Here is a 6,028-nt window from a genome sequence, read left to right on the forward strand (position 1 = left end):
CGAGATCTCTGCTCCACTTTGCTTCAAGCATGAAATGTTGACTCCCAATGCATTCCCCACCTTCACCCCTATTCTCACCACCTCTAGCCCATCGGCGGAAGAATCTGCCTTAACAATGACAGTGGGTGCCTCCATCACACTGTGTCTGGAGAGAACTTGTCTAAGCCCCTGCCTTGGACAGACCTGATTCTTTTTCCCTCGTGACTTTCAGCAGACCAACAACTCACCTAACTGAGACATCATTATTAATTATTTTTAAGTGTGATATGGGATTTTGGTTATTATTACGAAATACATACTGAACTATTACAGATAACATGATATAATGCCTGGAATTCACTTCAAAATAATCAAGGGGTCAGGAAGAGGGTTACCAATCAGCCACCAGCTTAAAATTATTGACCCTAGATATTGGATACACAGAGATTCATTATGCTTTCTGCTTTAAAAATCGTTTTTAATGTTTATTTATTTTTGAGAGACAGAGAGAGCATGAGCAGGGGAGGGGCAGGGAGAGAGGGAGACACAGAATCTGAAGCAGGCTCCAGGCTCTGAGCTCTCAGCACGGAGCCTGACATGGGGTTTGAACTCATGAACCACGAGATCATGACCAAAGTCAGTCGCTTAACCAAATGAGCTACCCAGCTACCCCACTTTCTACTTTTACATATATTTGAAGTTTTTCATAACAAAAGGAAAAGGATTTTAAAAGTTAATCTATAAGATGCCATCTTTATAAACTTCTTTTGGTAATGAATGCCAGTTTAGTGTTGATAACAGAAACTAATAACTTCGGGGCACTGTGTTAAATTCTTTCCATGTGTTATTTTAGCCAATCCTCACGACAAGCCCAGAAGGTCGGTGTTATTATCCTGATATTACAGAGGAAGAAAATGAGACATGAGCTCAAAGAACCTGACCATCTCTATAGCAGGTAGTGACTGAGTAAGGGGAGAAGTCAGGTCTGGATGACCTAAGGGGCCTATTATAAAATCACAATGTGTTATTCTTCACTTATAATACTTATTCCAGAAAAGGATAAAATGCTGTCAGCAAAAATTTGGCCATTCATTCCTTTGTTTATTCACTCAAATGAATGTTTACTGAGCCTGTGCTGTCGCCCAGGCTCCTTGTGAGGCACGCAGTAATGATAAATGGGCTGAGACCTTTTTCTTCAGGCAGGTCTTGGTAGAGTGAAGGGCCACATGTTCCTTATTCTGCTTCCAAAAAGTGTTTAAAAACTGGTGTCCCAGACTGCCTCAGTGTGAAGGAGTGAATTCGCCTCAGTGAATATGCCTCAGCTATATTCAAGGGGTCAGATGGACTGGATTTCTGCCCCAGGTTCTTTCCCTCTTTCTCTGATTTGGTAAGCAGCAAGGCCTCTTTTTAAAGTTAATAATGAATGACAACTTGAAATCCACTCTTTTCCTCAGACCCACAGAGAACCATATATTCATCGTACCGATAACTGGGGAACTATTTGTTCTTTCTTATGTGCTGGGCCCTCAGTAGCTCTGCTGAATAATACCCACGACCTTTAAACAGTTCTGCATTCTGGAAATAACTGGCATGCATTTCAAAATAGTTTGTGGACTTAAGTTCAGGGGAAAAAAAGGAACCCCATTGTTGAAATACATGCGATAAACACAATGACCAATGTGATCAAGTTTAACTTTGATTAATTTTTGGACCATGAACACTAATACGTTATTTAAAATCTCTATTCATAAGACTTAGGGCTTCTTTATGGTAGCTTTTTCTGCTCTTCACTCCTATTGCTCTGGATAAAAGACGCTATTCATTTTGCTTTGACTGTTCTTGACCAAGGTCTTTTGCTGACCTTGAAAACCCTACTGGATAGAACCTATCAGTATATCCATATACTAGCATATGCTTGGACTCTGTTTAAACTCTGGAAAGATTTTCATGGCATAACCAGAATCCAGCCAGTAAGCACCCCTCCACTGGTCCCTGCCACCACCATCTCTTGCCTGGTTTGTGGCCATAACCTTCTGTCCATCCTCCCCACCTCTGTGCTTGTCCTCTGCATCAGGAGGAGTGTTTCTTTACAACGTTAGACTTTGTTCAAAATTTCTAATGTCTTCTCACCTCTCTCAGAATACAAGTCAAAAATTTCATAGTCACCTATGAGATGCTAGGTAATCTGGCTCCGGTTACCTCTAAATGCAACTCCTTGGGGCGCCTGAGTGGCTCAGTCGGTTAAGTGTCCGACTTCGGCTCAGGTCATGATCTCACAGTCTGTGGGTTTGAGCCCCGTGTCGCGCTTTGTGCTGACAGCTCGGGTTCTGGAGCCTGCTTCAGATTCTGTCTCTCTCTCTGCCCCTCCCCCACTTGCTCTCTATCTCTGTCTCTCAAAATAAAATAGAAAAAAGACATAAAAAATTAAATGCATCTCCAGTATTTACACTAGGAATTTACTCTGAAATGTATCCTGTAGGCTCTTTCTTTTGCTCTGAAGTGGGATATATTCTTTATTTTTTCTTAACAATTTTGCAATATAGATTGCTTTTCCTGACGTAGGATAAAGCTTTTTAATTCTCATTTTTTCATGATTTCCAGAGAAAAAGAAGCTGATTTATGCAATCATGTGCAATTTGGAAATCCTCCTTTTTTTAAGTTTATTTATTTTGAGGGAGGGAGAGAAAGAGAGTGAGAGAGAGTAGCTCAAGATGGGGGAGGGGCAGAGACAGAGGAGGACAGAGGATCCAAAGCAGACTCTGTGCTAGTAGCACAGAGCCTGAGGTGGGGCTCAAACTCATGAATCATGAGATCATGACCTGAGCCGAAGTTGACCTGAGCCACCCAGGCACCCCTGGAAATCCCCTCTTATTCTTTGCTTTCTGGGAGTTGAAGGGCAGAAAGATGGATTAGTATTCATTTATCATTCATGAGCAAAGATAAAATATGGCCACACAACTGCTTAGGTGTAATATCCATTCAGCAACATGTACACTGAGCATCTAAACAAAATTTTAAAACCCTCATGAACCTCATAGTAAGTGAAATATCTTTTGAATTTCAAAGTAATGACTTTCTGTCTTATTTTACCGTAGCATTGTGAGTAACCACCGTAAGCAATGTATTAAGAGTGTATTTCCAGCTTCACCTAAGGCTATTTCTGGAGGTAGCTTCCTGGTTATCACAGTTAAAGCATGATTTATATTCAAAGACAGCTGGAAGGCGTAATGTGCCTTTTTTTTTTTTTTTTTTTTTTTTACCAGAAGCTAGAGGCATCAGACCACAGTGGGAAAAGCCTGCACTTTGAAGATAGGTAAAGCTTGAGTTCGAATTCCTCCAAATAGATNTTTTTTTACCAGAAGCTAGAGGCATCAGACCACAGTGGGAAAAGCCTGCACTTTGAAGATAGGTAAAGCTTGAGTTCGAATTCCTCCAAATAGATCTCTCTTAGCTTCATCCACTTGTGATGGGTTTCCCATCCTGGTTCTCAAAAGCCCAGATGACGCCATTTCTTATCCCCCAAATGAGCAGACACATCCAGAGCACAGACTCAGTTGATTTCATTTCCGGAGTCTCTGGATTCTTTACCTGAACCCATCTAAACGTATTCAAAAGGTACAAACTTTTGAGTTTTAAGATAAATAAGTCCTGGGGACTTAATGTACAGCATGGTGACCAGAGTTAATGAAGCTGTATTGTATGTGTGAAAGTTGCTAAGAGAGTAGATCTTAAAAGTTCTCATCACAAGAAAAAAAAAATTGCAACTATGTGTGGTGAAGGATGTTAACTAGACTTATTGTGGTGATTATTCCACAACATGTACAAACATCAAATCATTCTGTTGTATGCCCCAAACTGATATGTCAATTACATTTCAATTTTTTAAAAAACCCATATTCTGCAAAGTAGGGGCTTCACCTTAATACTGCAGAGGGTGCCCAACCTTCTCCCCAGCCCGTGTCCTTCCCTCAGCCACACACGACTCCAGCAGTGGCACCCCTGCACGCCACTGTCCTAGCCATCCTCCACATTTTAGGTGTATTGTGAGTTCCTTCTATATTGTATTCCCAAGATATACCTCTTTAGTTTCTAGTTCCCCAGAAACCAACGTTCCTGTGCCCCAGGTTCCTCACTTGGAAAAAACTGTGTAAGACCTGCCCCACCAGCTAGTGAGGAGGGCTGATGAGAGAAATTGGCCAAACATCTGCCTGTAGCAGAGGCAGGATATACATTAGTCCTCCCTCAGGCGTGGTGAGTGGGGAAGGCTGCTGGAACGTTCCCCAAACATTCAAGCAGGAGTCAGGCAGGAATGCTGCTCTGTGGAAAGTGGGGAGAGGGAGTCAGATTGGTTGCATGTGAGCCTTGGCGGAGAACAATGGAGATGAGGGGGAAAAACAGCTCCACAGGCGGCATAACACAGGCAGAATCATTACGCTTAAATGTCACTTCCTCAAGAGGCTGGATCTCACCTAGGTCCCCTTGTCATGCTGCAGATGTACTGTGTGCTTTTCCTTCATTATATTAGTCATTTGTTTGTAACGGAGAATTTGAAGATTTAATTGTTTCCTTCCCACACTTTGGCATCTGATCTTTATTAGGTGCTTGTGTACAACCCTTTTGAGTACCGCGCACATGGCTGGCTGAGCTGATTTTGTGACTATAGTGTGCACCTGCTTCATAGTAAACCAGGGCAGAGAGAAGCCAAGGGACTTGCTCCAAGTCATGTGGTGAATAGCAAAGTCAGGGTTCTAACTCAAGGGTCAGACTTCGGAGCCATTGCTCTTCATTAACCACCACCCTGGGGGCTACCACTGCGTGCTTGGCTCTCAGTAGGTGAAAACACATAGACTGAAATTAAGACATTTTTTAGCCACATCATCATTTGAAATTGATCCTTCTCTGAGATTTGAATTTAGAGCACCCTTCTCCAGCACCAGTTTCTAACCCAGGGTAGGTGTCAGGGCCGCCTGCTGCTTAGGCCCCCACACTTCACCCCTGCTCCTGTGTGTAACATGCCATTCTTGGCCTCTCACTAGCTACTAAGATTTCCTCTCCTTCCTGGAGCTTCTGGTCTGGTAATCTCATGCTCACTCCCCTTATTTTGAAGATGGCTTTGAATGGGATAGCTATGTGACAAGATACAGGTTCCTCTCCCTCTCCGAGCCTCAGTTTCTTCACTTAACAGAACATGGATAATATGAGATTCTAGCAATAAAGTGAATAAAGCAATAAGGCACAAGTGTAGCACTCAGCATAGTGCCTGGCACGCAGTAAGGACTCAATAAATGTCAGTCATTGTTTGCTCCTCAGCTCCGAATGCCATGTGACAAGAGGCAGAGACTGGAATGATACAGCTATGATTTAACGAAAGCTGAGGTTTGCCAGTAATCACTGGAGACAAGGAAGAGGCAAAGAAAGATCCTCCCCTAGGGCTTTCCAATATAATCTAGCTCTGCTTCTGAACAGTAGCAGCGCTCAAGCTACGTTTATACTTTGTTTGAGAGAGCACACGAGCAGGGGAGGGGCAGAGAGACAGAGAGAGAGAGAGAGACAGAGAGACAGAGAGACAGAGAGAGAGAGACTCCCAAGCAAGCTCTATGCTCAACACAGAGCCTGACGTGGGGCTTGATCCCACAACCCTGGGATCAAGACCTGGGCTAAAAATCAAGAGTCAGATGCTTAAGTGATAGCCACCCAGGTAACCCTTAATCTGTACTTTTTTTTTTTTTTTAAATATTTTTTTTAATTTTTTTTTATTTCTAGGAGAGAGAGAGAGAGAGACAGCGTGAGCAGGGGAGGGTCAGAGAGAGAGGGAGTCACAGACTCCAAAACAGGCTCCAGGCTCTGAGCTGGCAGTCAGCACAGAGCCCGACGCGGGGCCCGAACCCACGAACCGCGAGATCATGACCTAAGCGAAAGCCGGACGCTTAACCGACTAAGCCACCCAGGCGCCCCTTAATCTGTACTTTTAAGTGAAGGGAAATATTTCTACACAGTTTGTTAATTTACTCAGAGAGGTATATTACGAAAAATTTTTTTCGTCCATTAA

The sequence above is a fragment of the Hyaena hyaena genome, unplaced genomic scaffold (assembly GCF_003009895.1).
Source record: "Hyaena hyaena isolate Hyena2069 unplaced genomic scaffold, ASM300989v1 scaffold_229, whole genome shotgun sequence".
Lineage (NCBI taxonomy): Eukaryota > Metazoa > Chordata > Mammalia > Carnivora > Hyaenidae > Hyaena > Hyaena hyaena.